The sequence below is a fragment of the Schistocerca piceifrons genome, chromosome 1 (genome assembly GCF_021461385.2).
Source record: "Schistocerca piceifrons isolate TAMUIC-IGC-003096 chromosome 1, iqSchPice1.1, whole genome shotgun sequence".
Lineage (NCBI taxonomy): Eukaryota > Metazoa > Arthropoda > Insecta > Orthoptera > Acrididae > Schistocerca > Schistocerca piceifrons.
Window position 1 is genome coordinate 729,164,320 of NC_060138.1, and position 18,738 is coordinate 729,183,057.

General features: G+C 42.7%; 1 protein-coding gene across 9 annotated transcripts in view; it reads left to right on the forward strand.

Annotated features, from left to right (window-relative positions):
• The window catches only part of LOC124711251 (protein held out wings), a 429,435-nt gene that overhangs the window by 788 nt on the left and 409,909 nt on the right, over positions 1-18,738 (forward strand). The gene's annotated exons all lie outside the window — the stretch shown is intronic.

Below are 18,738 nucleotides of genomic sequence, written 5' to 3' on the forward strand. Positions count from 1 at the left end.
GACGAAAACTGTCGTTCGTGCTGCTCCAGGATGTAGTTAACCGCAACTTAAGGCCAGAACTTTTTTCACGTCGTTTCATACGTAACATTGCATAGAGGTAGCTTTCTTTTCCATACCGTTCCATTCTAGTAATCACCACCACACGCAAATAGCTTTTGAAAATTGCGTTGTCGCTAATCGTGTCCGTCATTAATAGGGCCTGCGGATAGTCCGTGTCACTTACTGCGTACTGACTGTGATATTCTTTTTCCTTTGTCTTGGGCGATTCGGAGAAGGCAGGGGTTGTGGGCGAGATAGGCGGACACAAGGACGGGACGGGCGCGCGCACCCCGCCGCATTCCTTAGCGCTACTGCCTGGGCGGCAGCCATCTTGAGAGGAGTGCCTGTCTGCTTCCCCCCTCCCCTCCCTCCCGCTGCCAAAGTCTTTCTGTTCTCTTCAGCGCAGACCACAAAGTGCCAGACCCGAGCGACAGGTTCAGTGTAGAGTGGAAACTGTTGCTTTCTTGCCTGCGCATACACAGGATGGTAGGCTATTTGAATACGTCAACAACCAATGTAGAGAGATGCAATCTACGCGCGCAACTTAGAACAGTTGTTTGCTCCCCGTTTTTCCCTGGTACTTTCCCCTGCTGTAAGAGAAATGGTGTAAAGTCTCGAGTATCTCTGTTCTCCGCATAAGCCTATGTAAATTCTAGTGTTTTTACGCCTTCCACGTGTTAACAGTGCCGCCACGAACATTTTTTCTAAGGAACGCCTAGGCGGTAATACTGAAGGACAAATATGCATAAAGATTGTGTCACTTCCGTTGCCTTTATCGTAGAACGGCACTTTTCTTTTTTTGGCGTGCTTTCTGTGTGTTTTATCAAATCGTACTCTGTCCGATTTGCGATCAAGGTTGAGATCAGTTATGATATTCCAAACCTGTCCACTGACAAGTTCTATTGCAAAGCGTCTCTGATACGGTATGCAAGTTTACAGAGAAGTCACAAACAAGTAAAAATTTTCAAAACAACGAGAACTCATACGAATGGAATAAGTAATCAATAATAGATAATGTTATCCGAGAATGAAGTGGTGTCACGCCAGTCTTCGCCGAAGGACGTGTAGACAGCGCGCATTTTAAGATAATTCCATTCGGATTAAAATTTACATTGCACGATCTGCGTAACACCGAAGAGACCATCGTAGATGCTTTTAAGTGCGGAGCTCTAGTTCTAACACGGTTTATTTTTACGCTGCGAAGAGCATGAGAGATCAATTCCGAACATTTTTCTCTAGTGTTTTTACTTGCTAATCTTGACGCGAAAGTGTACAGAAACTAAAGAACTTCGTAAACAAATCGCTTTTAGTTCTGCTGTTGTACAATTCTGTAGCAGCTGCGCGTCTTGAGCAGGTGATACAATATTGCTTTTACAAGTCATCAGTTTGGGGATTTTCGTTTACTCAGCAGTTACTAATGCCCCTATTTCTAAGTCGGAATTTGGCACTGCGCCACCGGTTCTGAATGCGTCACGGAACAAATGAATGGTACGAGCCGATGAAGCAGGTAGAGCACTGTCAAGAGAGTTTAGTGGCAGTGCTGTCCGATGGCGTGTTTTGACGTGCAGCCTCAGTGAATGTAAGTTCCAGAAGTGTCAGTGCTCAGCTGACATTGCGTGACGTTGATATCGCTGAACACTGGTGTCAGAAGCGAGGGACCTGTCGCGTGTAAACACGCAGTGTTGTACTGACAACAGCTTGTGCTGTGCCCGGCCATAGGCGTAAGCAACGATGCGCAGTAGAGTGATAGTGAATGTCCCCAGGGATCCTTTTGCTGTTGCTCTGCCTTCACTGTTTAGTAATTTGCGTAGATAGCTCATAGCCGGCTGCGGCAAAGGAGTGAGGGGTGCGCCATAAATCTACGTAGGGTTATTATGGTTGGTCTTACCTCAACATGTTCATAGCGGATCAGATATTATTAGATTACATGTCAGAACAACGTAAAGAACTATGTTTACATTCACTTTCAGGGATTTAAAGGAACCGTGACGGTAACAGCTGGTGGAGAACCAGTGTTCTGTGGCCTTCAACTGATACTGCGGGGAAAAAGCAGGACACAGAACTTGGTTTACACCCTAGTAATTTTATGATGCGACTCCTGATGAGGGACCAAATTGTTTCTTCAACGATGTCTTTGCAGATTCATTATCAGGTCTTAAGAGTCAAGACATGGGGTTGCTCAATTTGCGTGATGTTACTGCAAACTAGAAAATAGACGCCATCATATTAATTGCTTTAATAACTACTTTATGTAAAGAAGTTGGCTGTTTTCATCTTCAACGGACTCCGACATTAATTCCAAAACATGCGCCTTACAGTTTTCCACAGTTACAAGATTGTGGAATGTTGAAATAGTCGTGGTGAAGTAAGGAGAGAAACGGAGACTCATAGAAGCCAACCATCTTAACGCAGCACACACATGTATTTCAATATTCTTGTCGTTTCCAATATTTTATTTGCAACAAGGTCAACAAGCACGACAAACCTCTTGAAAGAAATTGGTTTCTTGCGCTGCCCGTCTTTTTATATCGATTTCATTTTTATTATTTCCATACAAGATAAAATTTGTGTAAAAATGGCTTTTTATGATCTTTTGCCTTAGTGAAATATTCATTATCCAGTAACTTGTAATTAAGTATAAAGATATTCTTTGACAGAGAAACCAATTTTTTTAATAACTGCTAATTACGCGGTTGATTCGATATTTTAGTTGCTGCACATCTAATACGCAAGAAGAGAGATACATAATTCTTCAAAGAGTGCTAAAAGTTGGAATTGATTGATACTTATTACATCACCTGTGCACATAAAGGCTGGACGTATTGAGTGGCGTAAATAGTGTGTGAAGGTTTGTAAGTAATGTTGTAATTATGGTGGATTTAAGTGTCATTACCTACTTGTCCTACTGAGCGGAAGGTGATGTTATAAAATTATTTTCAGAAACTATTGTAGACATTAGCCCCATTCATTTCTGAAAATAATTTGTATAGATGAAAGTGTAGGCTTTCTTGGCGAATTTCGGTGACGAAGTTTTCATGGAATGTACAAAGGAAGTTGTTACTCGATTGATATACCAATGTTTCTTCCGCGGTTTGTGTTATTCAAATGGCTCTGAGCACTATGGGACTCAACATCTCAGGTTATCAGTCCCCTAGAACTTAGAATTACTTAAACCTAACTAACCTAAGGACATCACACACATCCATGCCCGAGGCAGGATTCGAACCTGCGACCGTAGCAGTCACGCAGTTCCGGACTGAAGTGCCTAGAACCGCACGGCCACCACGGGTTTGTGTTATTAAAGCGCATCTAAACCACCACTGATTTGATGGTCTCCATCCTCACTGCAGATGTCTCCTTTTATGTAGTTCATTGCAGCACATCTGGAAAAAAAAAATCCCATGTCGAAGTTTCTAGTTTTGCGTGTTTATGCTGACAGACTCAACGAAAAAGATTAGTGATTTGCTATCGTTGTCTAGGAAACCAAACTGATGGGTATTTACACTGAACCGAATTTCTCTTTTCGTAGCTGTAATTGACCCTTTATTGTCCGCGAAAATGATGGAAAATGTATGTCGGGCTTCAAGAAACGATTAGTATAATACGCTGAAGGTGAAGTTGTCTCGGTGTTAGAAAATTTCTCTCGGTAGTGAGGTGTTTAGAAATACCTGAAAACCGCCTTCGGTCTGGAGGGAATCTGTTTAAGGTATCATTGGCTCCTTGAAAACAGGTGTGTCCGTCCGCATTTGAAAATTCCGCAGAAGTTTCCCCAGGTGACGGCAGTTTTCAGGATAGGATCCAACACTACCAAAGTCCCAACAACGTAGAAAAGTCAATTTTAAATTATTTAGTAAATTCTCAGAGCATTTCTGTGTTCAGTTACTGATTTCTCCAATTTTTGATTTATTTTCATTGTTTTGTTTGCAGTGGAGTTTTCTAGGAAGAAGCTGTCAATGAAGCGAACATTCTACATGCCAGTGCCAAATATGCTTTCGTTTTTCAGTATTAGGGTAGGACTTCGATGGTTACAGAAATTCATCGTATTATTTGCCCGTTTCTTAGCGCTTAGCCGAAAACTGGACGTCACAGGATATAGTGCTGAGCTTTTAATAAGAGTTCACATGATTCGGTACACGCTCTCCATGTTTGTTAGCTTGGTTGGAAATGAATTTGGAGATAAAATTCTCCGCTATGACGTATGAGCCAGTATTTAATGGCTCGCTTCTGCGAATGCATCCCAAGGGTTAAGGATAATGTTTTGTGTAGGCGGTCAATGACAGCTTCAAGAACCTTCTTAATTAAAGTGACTGTTTTCGGTCAGTTTAGGACCGTTTACGTGTTATGCGAGAATTCATTATCTGAGCTTCATCCGTCTACTTTTTCCACTTGAATAAATAACCTGGTAGAGTCTACATCTGTATATCCCAAGCTTCCTAAACTGAATGTTTAAACTGTGGTATTCGTTCCGCCTTTCTCTCTCCAACTAACCCATTCTGGTGGGGGTTTCGGAGATATCAGAAATATCTAGGAATCTCTTGAACAGGTGCCCTTCTGCGGACTGTCTGTAGTTACTGTTTCCACGGATAGTGTAATCGAACAGTAGTGGATTTCTTCTCCTATTTACATGCAATACTTTACATTTATTTACGCTTAGTGTCAACTGCCAGTTCCTGCACAAAACCATCTGTCCTCCACAGGTCTTCGGCATATGTTTTGTGTTACGCAGATCTTCTGTGATAGCCTTCGTTGTTCCGCATGCATTATCGCGTAGTAGATCTGCAGCTCAGTCACAGTATGCGTAATTCTATCAGTGTTTTGTTTAAGAGCTGACAGCATTTCCCGGGTATTCATTTTGCCAATTTTCTATCCGAAAAGGTAACAAAAAATGAACTTTTTTTTAGTGAAGTATTTCATTTCCATATATTCGTGAAAACACATTTCAAATTATGAAACCACCGTAAAAAGAAATACAGGTAAAGTATAAATGTATAAGTACAGTATGCAATTTACGAAACATCATCCCGGACAGTTCCCGTATGCTGGGCGCAGCTGGTTGTCGTGTTTGCAACACGATTTTGTAGATGTCTCTGTGCCAAAGCCTCTTCATAGCTCTGTAGACGGCTGCTCTTTTCGCCTACAGCCATTTGCGCTTCGCAGTTGAAAGCTGTCGAAAGCTTCGCCACATGCCAGGGATTTCGTTGACTAGTCTGTAGGAGTGTCTTAGTAGTAAAGAATAGATGTATTACAACTTCAGCCATTACGCGGCATTCTTTTCACATATATCAATCTTTATGACATCATATCCTGAACTGTGTGTAGTACCATGATATGTAGGTGCATTTAGCGGCATATGAGGAAACTACCGGCGAAATTTATTGCGAATACAGTTGGCAGCACAGCAGTTATACATTTAAACGTCATGCATGATGATGCGGCAGTTTTCAACGCATCTCATTGTTTGTGACGTCATATCCTCTGAACTGTGACGGGTAGGTGGTTCTTATTCTCACAGCGATTGTTGCTGTGGACCAAGTTCGGTTTAGGAGCAAATATCTACGAAAGATACATATATACATACGTTTCTATAATATTTACGGATAACACCATAGAATGGTTCACTTTTTGCAAAACTTGTTAATGTACAATGCTTTTATAATTGCTTCTCTTATAACGTGAAAATTGTCCTAATCCGACCGAGATCAGTTGATTAGTGTGAAGTGCGGCTATTGTAATGAAGTTAGTTGCTGCCGTGTATGCTGAGCACGCAGTGGAACCGTACTGCCGTAACGGTAGCGACAGCCTCCAGCAATGCGCCTAACGGTGACACAGTGGCCTGAAGCCAGCACGACACCTGAGCTTCATCGCGAACTTCGCTCGCAGATCAACGGTTTTATTGAAGCTGCTCGCTACTTCTTTTGAACAGCTGAGCGAAGTTCATCAACACAATTTTCACGAACCACGACGCCACATCCTGAGAAGACTTCGGCGAATGTCTTCACACTAACGTGGCTAGTGACGTTGGTCGCGTTATAAAGCATCGTGGACACTCCTTTTCAAGGATTCCTGCAAGACGTTATTCCTCTGTTACTTTTCAGCAAACGAGTTTCATCCAGAAGCTTAAGGCACGTGATCTTTCCGTTCCGCGCCGTTATCAATACTTACAGACCCGGAAAGGAAGAGAATCGAAGCGTTTGAGGCGTGATTTTCGAAAAGGATGCTCAAAATTAAATTGACTGATCCGTTGAGAAATGAGATGGTGCTTCGCAGAATCTGCGAGGAAAGGGTTACTTGAAAAACACTTGACTAGAACAAGAGATAATGTGATAGGATGTGTTAAACATCAGAGACTTACCCTCCGAGGCACTACAGAGAGTCCTAAGGGCACGAAACTGTAGGATAGGAGAAAAAATAAAGAACGCTATATGGAAACATGTCTTCATTGTACTTAATAGTCGTACGTACTGACCGGCTTATTCAGTGGACTAATATTCAATCTACTTATTCTCTGGGAACCACTGTACACTTGGTGACATATATTGAAATTTGTTAACGTCCCATTCGCTGTTGGAGTGTGAGATGAATGATTATTTCATTCCGAGCTGTTATTTGTCTTCCTGTACCTTCATGATACAGCTAGCAGCAGTTATTCGGAGATGATGAGGCTAGCACATGGGAGCGTAGCATGGAGAGTTGCACCAAACCAGTCTTCGGGCTGAAGGCAACACCATCAAGAATATCATCAAGGTTTCTAAGTCGACAACTGAAAAGTATTGGAATCTTCTAAGCAAGGCTTTACGATGCGTACAACATCTTTGACTGCCATTCGCATCTTCTGGCGTATCTGTTCCTTTCTTACCAGTTAGAAGAAGTCATTGGTGTGACATCCTCTTTGTAGCACTCAATGTATAGTGTCAGCTCGGTCTGATTGGGTTCAAATGGCTCTGAGCACTATGGGACTTAACATCTGAGGTCATCAGTTCGCTAGAACTTAGAACTACTTAAACCTAACCAACCTAAGGTCATCACACACATCCATGCCCGAGGCAGGATTCGAACCTGCGGCCGTAGCGGACGCGCGGTTCCAGACTGAAGGCCACACCGGCCGGCAGCTCGTTCTGATTCTAATTCCACACACTAGAGCAATATTCTAGTATGACCCTCTAAATATTTCTTGAACGATCTCAATCTTAATCAACGGTAGTTTTTCAATATCCTGTCAATAAATCAAAGCATTCTGTTTTCTGCACGTACAACTTTGCTCTGCGGTCACCCTATTTCACACGTTGTTTGCTATTAGGTATTAGTACGAGTCGACTCTAGCTGCTACTCATCAGATTGTATAACCAAACGGCACTTCTTGGAATGCAGTGTTCAACAGTTTTCTGTGTGAAGAGGTAGTCGTAATTGTTTGCAATGTATATTTTGTCAAACGCTTCAACTATTTGGTACAATTTTTATTGGTTACAACATTCTCGTAGGCACTACTTCCAGCGCAATTATGAATGTATGACAGTAGAAATGAGTCTTTCACTTCCTTGGTGTACATAGCATACTTCTTCCCGTCGTCCTGGTACATGGAAGATTAAAAATTCATCGTCGCATATAAACATTGAAACGTACCATAAACATAATCAGGAATATCCCAGAACGAAATGACCATGAAACAATTTTCTGTTTTGGGTGGCGAAGAGAAGCGATCTAGATGCCATTCCAACCGAGGCAGTTACTCAATAGTGTGACCTGGCTGCTCGGTGTTGCCAGCTCTGACCAGCCAGTAGGCGGGCTTGTCCGCAGCACTTAATGTGAAAGGGAAGTGCCTCACCCACTAATGAGCTTCGTAGCAGACGCGGAAATTCCACGTTTCCTTCGTGCTGCGGCAGCGGCGTATCGTTTGCCTCCCTACAGTCGCTATCTGCTCATAGACCCGTATCTTGTCGAAGAGCACCGTGTCTGGAAGCACTTGGCTGCAGGCTGCCCCATTTTTAGACCAAATGTTGTCGTCCGACGCCAGGACTGCATGCGAAGAGAACAGTTGGAGAGATTTAACGTCTCCCCCAAAAAAAGCCGCCCTTATCACTACCACAGGCAATTCACGTTTGGGTAGTAAAAGCCGTGGTTGTCACAGGAATTCGGTTCTCTCTAGAAGTTGTTTAGGGACTCAACGATTTGAAAAGGATATTTTACAGTCGACTGCCACTGTCTGACATTACACTATCTGTTCTCGAGAATGCGTTGAGTATTCCGTACCGAAGACCTAATATTACATTAATGCATAGCGATCTACGGAGAACAGGAGTTTCTAGAGTGCACAGTGAAAACAATTCAATGTATTGTAGATTTATTATTATAGCTGGAGGCTTCTTTAGGGCTACATTCTACTGTAGACTAACTTGAAATTTAACCAGATTTGACACCTGTAACTGAAGTTGGATAGAACGTAAGTTTCTCTATGATGGTCTTATTTTAGTAGTCTTCTTTATTGGTATGAGTCTTACGGTGAGCGCCCTTCGGTCAGCCACTATTCTAGTGACCCAGCAGCTCGAAGGCTTATTCCAGGAGGCGGTGTAACAGTGTACTCAAACCAGAGTTCTTGCGTAATATCTGGCGACGCAAGCTACGTTGCGCCCACTACTGTACTATGCTTCTCCGCATCGATAACGAACTACAGATCGCCTTGTGTCAAATGTTCATTAAGGTATTGAGCGTCTGAAGAACAGCTTTAACTGCATTTATGACGAGCACTGTGTGTTTGCCCAGATTGTTTTTCTCCATAGATTAAGTAACCGAAAGCAGGCCGCGGTGGCCGAGCGGTTCTAGGCGCTTCAGTCCGGAACCACGTGGCTGCTTCGGTCGTAGGTTCCAATCCTGCCTCGGACATGGATCTGTGTGATGTCCTTAGGTTAGTTAGGATTACGTAATTCTAATTCTAGGGGACTGATCACCTCCGATGTTGAGTCCCATAGTGCTTAGAGCCATTGGAACCATTAAGTAACTGAAAGAAATGTGGAATGCGCATCGTCTGCCATTGGTAAAATGGATGCAGAAGCGGCGTTTAAGTGTAAACACATGTCGACAAAACGGCGTATTTTCTTGTTTAATTATCAACAATAGGCGCAGGAATGCCTAAAAGCCGGCCGGGGGGTGGCCCAGCGGTTATAGGCGCTACAGTCTGTAACCGCGCAACCGTTACGGTCGCAGGTTCGAATCCTGCCTCGGGCATGGATGTGTGTGATGTCCTTAGGTTAGTTACCTTTAAGTAGTTCTAAGTTCTAGGGGACTGATGACCTCAGACGTTAAGTCCCATAGTGCTCAGAGCCAATGCCTAAAATTTTGTGGTAGCTGATAGATTTTTTTTTAATACTCATCGGACGATTGTGTGCTTGCTGATGAATAAAGCATGAGTTCACTATCAAGATGTTTTCTTTAGGGCAGTATCTCGGAACAAGGAAGAGTACATACCAGCTAATTACTGAAAAAGTGACAAACAGGGTTACGAGTCTAACTTTCTCGTATGTTAAGTGTTCCTGAGGTTCAAATGGCTCTGAGCAATTTGGGACTTAACTTCTGAGGTCATCAGTCCCCTAGAACCTAGAACTACTTAAACCTAACTAACCTAAGGACATCACACACATCCATGCCCGAGGCAGGATTCGAACCTGCGACCGTAGCGGTCGCGCGGTTCCAGACTGTAGCGCCTAGAACCACTCGGCCACCCGGCCGGCAGTTTCTGAAGGTTGACGATATTTTCGAAGAACGGAGCAATGATGATAGAGTACTTGGTGCACACACGTGAGAACGTACCGGAAACTCAATTTTAGATGAGGAAATATGTAACTATGATTTCAGTTACGTCTCGGTGGATGTAAACGGTGACACGCACCATACGTGTTATTTAGGCATAACTAAGATTCACAAAACGAAACAAATGTGAAATAGTAGTAATATGTCCATCAGAAGTGTTTTGCCTAAAGGTAAGACATTAAAAGTAAAGGGCAGCTTATTGGAAGCTAAGCCTTGTTATTTTCAACGTCATTTCAAAAGATTTGTTTCTAATTTTGTAATGCCTTCAACAGCACTTTACATTCGTTCCATAAGTAAAATCCCAATACTTTTTTTTTTATCCAGTTTCCGAGCATGTGCAGGCGTTGTTGAAAAATAAGGTTTGTAGTTTGTAGGTCACTGTGTAAAAAGTTCTCACTCGTTTCTGTTGTTGACCTTTAGTCGGGACCGCATCCTTCCACCGTCTGTGATTCGAGATTACGAGCGTGTGGTGCAGATGCTGTGATTCCCGTAATGAAGAGGCCAAAGTTGAGCACTTGCGCCAGGGGTCAAGTCTGTATAAGCCCTCGTTCTCCTAGTCTGTGCTCCAAGTGGCTGGCCGTGATTGCGACTGAGCTGCTACCGGACACCGACAGAGATTCCACTATTGTTCTCCAACTCTTTTTCTAACGATGCCGGCTGTGGCAGCGACGTTTTCTGAGGCGCAGAATGTGACACCCACATCTTGATTGTCCCTACCAGTGCGACCTCGAAGATCTATAGCTACAAAAGATTTCTGCTAAGAGTCGAAAACCTTAGAGAATACGACAAGGGTGAAAGAACATGCCTGAAAATTCGCCTAGAGGTAGGCCGGTTGTGGCTGCTCCTTGCCTTGTACTTGAGGTTTAAATCCTTCTCCGTACTAATCCTACCCAATGCGCCTTTTTCCTCATAGAATAATTGATGCAGATACGGGATCTGACCCCCTGTAACTTCTCTTTCTTGTCGTACTACATAGGTTCGTTCAATAACTTGTCATCAGCACGTCTTTAACATGCTTAATTTTCTTCAATTTTATGCGGTATGATTCATTTTAATATTTTCCCAGTGCGGAAGTTTAGTTACGCCCATATGTTGACATAGTAACGATACAAATGGTTCAAATGGCTCTGAGCACTATGAGACTTAACTTCTGAGGTCATCCCCTAGAACTTAGAACTATTTAAACCTAACTAACCTAAGGACATCACACAGATCCATGCCCGAGGCAGGATTCGAACGTGCGTCCGTAGCAGTCGCGCGGTTCCGGACTGAAGCGCCTAGAACCGCTCGGCCACCGCGGCCGGCCAGTAACGATACAGGATGGAAGTTATCCTGTCAATGTAGGTACATAACTAAAACTTTTAAGGTGCTTGTGGTAACACTATTCGCTAATATTTTGTGTTGGACGTCTAAGGCTAGTACAAGGTATAATATTGGTCAACATAATAAGGAAAGATCCAATTGATATTCACATCAGGATGAAATTAAGTTTCAAAATAATCTGCAATTGTGGTCAGTGTTTTCCTTTTTATTATTTTTTAGATGTTTTGTGTATTTTATGCAAGGCTGAAAATTCCTCCGTCTAACCTAACCTAACCTAACCGTTTGGTTAAGTAACTGGGACTTGCGTTTGCATTTTGGAGAACAGTACAATCTTGTTTGTGGGTGTGTTGGCCTCTGTACATTTCCCGTGATAAAAATTGAATCCTTGTCGTAGTTATTGGTCCTTAAGAAAAGTTTTATTTTCGGAAAGAATATAAGAGTATCATAAAGTGTAACGACACTTTGTCGTTTGTTGCGTCGAATTCATTGCCGTTGTTAAGTGTGTGTAAATCGCCTTCGAATGTGGGAATCTTAGCGTTGCAAGCCGTAGTGAGCAGGTAAAGGCGACAGAAATGTAGCGAACTTGTCGCGCGTTGTTAATGCAGCAGTGTGTGGATCAGAGCGACATTTCCTCCGTTAATGCTACTGATACTGGCTGTAGGACCCGCCAGAATGTGAGCACCAGTATTTTCTTCCGGGATTTGAACGCGCCAAATGTTAGTCACTTTCATCGATAAATTGGAGGATTCCAAGTTGGTCAGTTTGTCGCGAAATTTAATGCATCTCCTCAGCTAAAAGTTCTATTTGCATATTGATCAAATGTGGAATGTGGAATGTTCAGTACGACGACACGGTGTAACAAAAATTGTGTATTGTTTCGTTTCAGTAGCGTGTGCATGGGAAGTGGTAGAAGCGGCCTAAATAATATATTAATTTCATATTCCTAGTGTGATAACTTCGCTTAGTGTCAAGTCTGGGTAGTGCTTCTCCCTAAGTAAAAGTTATTGCATGGCGAGCACCTGCATTTACATGGTGTTCATAAATTATACTAAATTAGTAACCTTTAATTGTTAACAGGGTAAGTGACTTACAGAAATACGCATATATGGTACTATGCTTTCCGACAGGTCAAAAAAAAAATTTTTTTTGATCTAGCAGCCATTATGAATTAAGACACGAGGAATTACAGACCTTGGCTGCGAGTGGGCATTGACAGAAATCGATGGGGAAAGTTGGAAATTTATGCCAGACCGGGATTCGAACCCAGGTCTTGGGTAGGACTCCTGTCTCTGGATGACCTAGTGGTCAGAACATCTGCCTCGTAAGCAGGCGACCCGGGTTCGAATTTTGGTCCAGCACAAATTTTTAACTTTCCCCGTCGATTTCTCTCGCAGCCAAGGTCTGTAATTCCTTTGTGTCTTACAGAAATGTTTGATAAAGCACTGAATGCAGTATAAGCTCAGGTTTTATTCCTGCTTAACACTTCTAATGCCTTATTTTCCCGCTATGTGGCATGCGAGAGTGGGCTATTGCGACAGTCATCATGGAGTCGTATGACTATGCAGAGCGTGCGCAGTGTTGTTTATGGTTTCATCAACCCAAATACGCTGGTGCAATTCAGAGACAGTTCAGGACTAAACATCGTAAGCATGGAGGTAAGAATAAGGGGAGATGGCGCTACGTATCCCAGCCGTATTACGTTTTGAAGCCATGGGGGCGTGGCTCGCTGCCATGACACTCTGACCAAAACATTGCCAGTGTGCTATAGCGCTGCGTGTATTACAGTCGCTAATTGCACCATGTACGCATGTAACGTCATCAGATTGGTTGTTTCAAAGTTTTTGTTTAAAATAAAATCTCGTAAAGGCAAAATTCCGCGTTTCTTCTGATTAAAAATAGTTTTTAATGTAATATTACGAATAGGTAGTCTTCAATGTAAACGATACAATTTTGTTAATTCAGTAATAAATGTGTATCACAAAATAAATAATAGAAACTGAAAACTAAGTTAGCTATACCCTCCCTCCAAAGCCCCATAAATACATCTTGTTTGTAATACGTACTGGGACATTTCAGTTACGTTACACTACTGGGAAACACTGTTCATTACCACCAATATTTACTGAAATACGGTACATAGAATGGCAAATCTACACAGTGTCCTGTTTAGGCCTATACTTTACGCCAGTTAATGTAGCGTTAGCTTTTAATTTGGTACATGAAGACAAAGTGAGTTACTCAACACTTCGATTATCGACGATACGTACGTATTATACTGAAACGTGAACTTGAAAACTAAGAATTTAATTATTTGAATTAACATACCTTTTGCAAATGTTTTGGGTGTGTAGGGAAAACTGATGGTACAGCATTTTCTCGGAGCCTTACTGTTGAAAGGGAAGTTCGGTCTGTGTCCTCTTCTCGGAAATGTTGAGAAGATATAGTGCTCCATTTAGACGCACGCCAATTCTTCCTCCTCACGGCATTCTCCCACAGAGCTTTCCGACTTTCATTTTTAGGAAATCTAAAATCATACAGGAGAAAAATACGCTATAGTACAAGTACCGATGTAGCACACGTTCATTCACAATGAAGTTGTAAAATCACACTTAACGAGACAACTTACACATGAAATGTTATTCCCTTCGATTTCGCATCACAATCAGAACGATTCGTACACCCGAACACCACACAAGTCACCATAATAGCGCAAAATCCTTCCAAAAGCGAGCGACAAGCCTATGCACACAAGCTTACAGCAGCAATGTTTTGGTCGGATTGAGATGGCTACCCTCGGCGTCACATAGCTTCGCAGCTGTGACGTCACGGCGTCTCCCTCTATTCTTACCTCCATGATCGTAAGCCACCACCCCAAAGAAAAACTGTTATTAATTGGTGCAATCGTTTCACAGAAACTGGTTGTATATCGAAAAGGACGTCCGGTAAGGGTCGACCAGCATCTCTGACGCAACAGTCTTAAACTGGCAGTCCCGGTAAATCAACGACACATGCCGGCTTAGAATTGAACATGCCTAGTGTTAGTGTGGAAGGTATTAAGAAAATGGCTGTCATTCAGACCCTACTAATTGGCATTGTTGCAAGCTTTAAGAGAAAACGGGCTGAGTTAATGTATAAATGTTTAATGGATTGCGTGCTGAAGATGATATTCTTATTATAACTGTTTTCAGTGACGAAACCACCATCCATATCTGCGGCAAAGTGAATCGGCATAATGTTCGGCTATGAGGTGAGAAGATACCATGTACACGTAATCGAGCACGTACGGGACTCGCCTAAGGTAAAATGTATTTTCCTCTGTAAGCTGTAACGAGATTTACTGTCCTTCATCTTTTACCGAGTCAGCTGTAACTGGACTGCTTCAACATTATCTAGTGCCTCAATCACAACAGGATATGGGCACAGAATTTATTTTTCAGCAAGATGGCGCACCACCACATTATCACCGTAAAGTTGTTGCCTATCTCCATAGAAATGCGCCGACTTCGGTTTGGACGTCACGGAACAATACCCTGGCCTCCACGATCACCTGATTTAATCCCAATGGATTTCTGCATATGGGGTTACATTAAAAACAAAGGTTTCTTCCTCCGCTTTAGGGAAACGTCGAGTTGCGACAGGGGATAACACAAGCAGTTGCCACCATATGTCAAGACTTGCTTCATAGGATTTGGCAGAAAATTGATTACAGATGGGACATTTGTCGTGCTACAAAAAGTAATTACATTGGACGTTAAATAAAACTTGGACATATACTGCATTCAGTGCTGTATCAAACATTTCTGTAAGTTATTCACATTTCTCACAATTAAAGGTTAGTTTTGTACAGGGTGGCCCAAAAAGGATGGTCACATTTTAAATAACTATAACTCCATCAGTTTTACAAATTAATTTTATTCAATTACGTATCTAAATGCTCCCAGGCACCCAATTACAAGAACTAACCACAAAAAATCATGTACGGAAAATGACTTCCGGAAGATGGTGTCCTTCCTCGGTGATGCATTCCACAAGTCTTTCCTCGAAATTTTCCATCACTTTCACTACTGTTTCTTCTTGAATTGCCATAATTTCCGCACTGATTGCCTCCTTCAGATCAATTAAGTTTCGGGGCTTCTTTACGTAGACTTTTGACTTTAGGTATCCCCAAAGAAAAAAATCACAGGCTGAGAGGTCAGGTGATCTCGCGGGCCAGTGGACATCTCCAAAACGCGAGATGATGTGGTGGGGGAACATCCGCCTTAAAACACACATGGAGTCATTGGCTGTGTGGGCCGTGGCCCCGTCCTGTTGAAACCAAATTCGATCTCGATTTACATGTAACTCTCGCAGTTTTGGCACCAAAAAGCTACGTAGCATGTTAACGTAACGTTTCCGAGTTCACTGTGACTGTAGCGTTGTTCTCCTCAAAAAAATAAGGACCAACAATCCCCAATCTTTAAATTCCACACCAGACTGTTACCTTAGCACTATGAAGAGGCTTTTGGTGCAATTCTCTGGGATTATCTGCTGCCCAATACCTGCAGTTTTGTTTATTGACATAGCCGTCTAAATGGAAATGGGCTTCATCTGACATAAGAAGCACAACATCATTATTAGAGTACAAAATGTCAAGCATTGATTCACAAAATCGTCTTCGCTGCTCAAAATCACGATCATACAGCTTTTGCGTGATCATAATTTTGTATGGGTGAAACTGTAACTCACGGCTTAAAATACGCTGCAACGAACTACGGCTGAGGCCTAAAGTTTGAGCACGACGCCTAGTGGAACGACGCGGGCTTTGCAGCATTGACGCTCTAACATCATCAATGTTCTGTGGAGTAACTGCCGTACGTGTACGCCCTGTAGATTTACCACTTTTGACAGACCCTGTTGTCCGGAATGCAGTCACCCAACGTGATATGGATCTGCGATCTGGAATGGGTCCATCACGCGCTACACCAAAACGTTGTCGAAACAATCGTTGCACAGTAATAAACGATTCATCATTTCTGAAAAACTGTTCCACAGCAAAAACACGATGCTCGACCGTCCACTGCGCCATCTCGTGGCAAACTGGGTGTAATGGCCGACTTGCAGACGGCCGGCAGTGGTCCCCCCTCCTCACCTTTCAATGGTACTACGCAGTTCAAATCCGACCATCCTTTTTGGGCCACCCAGTATAACTAAATTATAAACACTGTGCGCTTACTACGTTAAACAATGTACAACGGGTAGTTTCTCATGCTCATGAAGCAGTAACAAAACTTTTGTAACGCTTACCTGCAGAAGGTAGACAACAATCCATTAGAACTACTGACAGCCTTGCGAGAGCCAGTCCTGACAAAACTCTACCATCTGGTGAGCAAGATATATGAGACAGGCGAAATACCCTCAAACTTCAAGAAGAATATAATAATTCCAATCTCAAAGAAAGCAGGTGCTGACAGACGTAAAAATTAGCGAACTATCAGTTTAATAAGCCACGGCTGCAAAATACTAACACGAATTCTTTACAGACGAATGGAAAAACTGGTAGAAGCCGACCTCGATGAAGATCAGTTCGGATTCCATAGAAATGTTGGAACACGTGAGGCAATATTGACCCTATGACTTATCTTAGAAAATAGATTAAGGAAATGCAAGCCTAAGTTTCTAGCACTTGTAGACTTAGCAAAAGCTTTTGACAATGTTGATTGGAATATTCTCTTTCAAATTCTGAAGGTGGCAGGGGTAAAATACAGGGAGCGAAAGGCTATTTACAATTTGTACAGGAACCAGATGGCAGTTATAAGAGTCGAGGGGCATGAAAGGGAAGCAGTGGTTGGGAAGGGATTGAGACAGGGTTGTAGCCTCTCCCCGATGTTATTCAATCTGTATATTGAGCAAGCAGTACAGGAAACAAAAGAAAAATTCGGAGTGGGAATTAAAATCCATGGAGAAGAAATAAAAACTTTGAGGTTCGCCGATGATATTGTAATTCTGTCAGAGCCAGCAAAGGACTTGGAAGAGCAGCTGAATGGAATGAACAGTGTCTTGAAGGGAGGATATAAGATGAACATCAACAGAAGCAAAACGAGGATAATGGAATGTAGTCGAATTAAGTCGGGTGATGCTGCGGGCATAAGATTAGGAAATGACACTTAAAGTAGTAAAGGAGTTTCGCTATTTGGGGAGCAAAATAACTGATGATGGTCGAAGTAGAGAGGATATAAAATGTAGACTGGCAATGGCAAGGAAAGCGTTTCTGAAGAAGAGAAATTTGTTAAGATCGAGTATAGAGTTAAGTGTCAGGAAGTCTTTGCTGAAAATATTTGTATGGAGTCTAGCCATGTATAGAAGTGAAGCGTGGACGAGAAATAGTAAGGCAAGAAGAGAATAGAAGCTTCCGAAATGTGCTACAGAAGAATGCTGAAGATTAGATGGGTATATCACATAACTAATGAGGAGGTATTTAACAGAACTGGGGAGAAGAGAATTTTGTGTCACAACTTGACTAAAATAACGGATCGGTTGGTAGGACATATTCTGAGGCGTCAGGGGATCACCAATTTAGTATTGGAGGGCAGTGTGATGGGTAAAAATCATAGAAGGAGACCAAGTGATGAATAGGCTAAACAGATTCAGAAGGATGTAGGTTGCAGTAAGTACTGGGAGATGAAGCAGCTTGCACAGGATAGAGTAGCATGGAGAGCTGCATCAAACCAGTCTCTTGACTGAAAACAACAACAAGCTGCAGAGGTTGGAAAAAATTTCAACGCACAGCGAGAAACGCGTGCTTGAACATAAATGCAGATGCTAGCCGAGCCTGTAGGTTGCGCTGTTGCGTTTGACCGCGAACGGCGCCTGTGCCATGTCATCAAAAAGTTCCAAGTCACTGTTGTTCAGAACTGCGTCCTATGTAACTTTGACTGCGCTGTGTCGAAGATAAGTGAATTTGAATGTCGACAAACCGTTGGTGCTCATATGGTAGGTAACAAAAGTGTTTGATGTTTCAAGAGGCACCGTTCCGAAGACATGTACTACGTACGAGGATGAAGGAAAACGTCTGTTGCGTGATCCTGACAGACGGTCATTGAAGAGAAGTGTGACCAACGATAAGAGGACTACAGCTGTAAAAGTCACTGCAGAACTGAATGTCGCACTCGTGATCCCTTTCAGCACCATAGCAACACGAAGGGAGCTCCGTAAGCAGGAAATTGTAGGGCGAGCTGAAATTCCAAAACGGCTAATCAGTGATACAAATGCCCGTAACAGGGAAACGTGGTGCCGCAGCCATGCAACTTGGGCCATGGAGCATTGGAAGAATTTCATTTCGTCAGATGAGTCTTCTGTCCTACTTCCGGTCGAGCTTACGTTCCAAGAGTAAAACGTGGCGGAGGTTCGGTGATGATTGGTGCAGCCGTATTGTATATTCCACGGGCTCCACTGTTACTCTGCAATTTTTGTTCCCCAACGGTATGCTGCGCTCCGAGGCGGCAGGTCCAGTGTTCACACAGCGCGCGTCGTCGAGGTCTAGTTTTGCGAGCACGAGTATAAATTCTCACATTTCCCGAGACAACGATAGCCACAAGA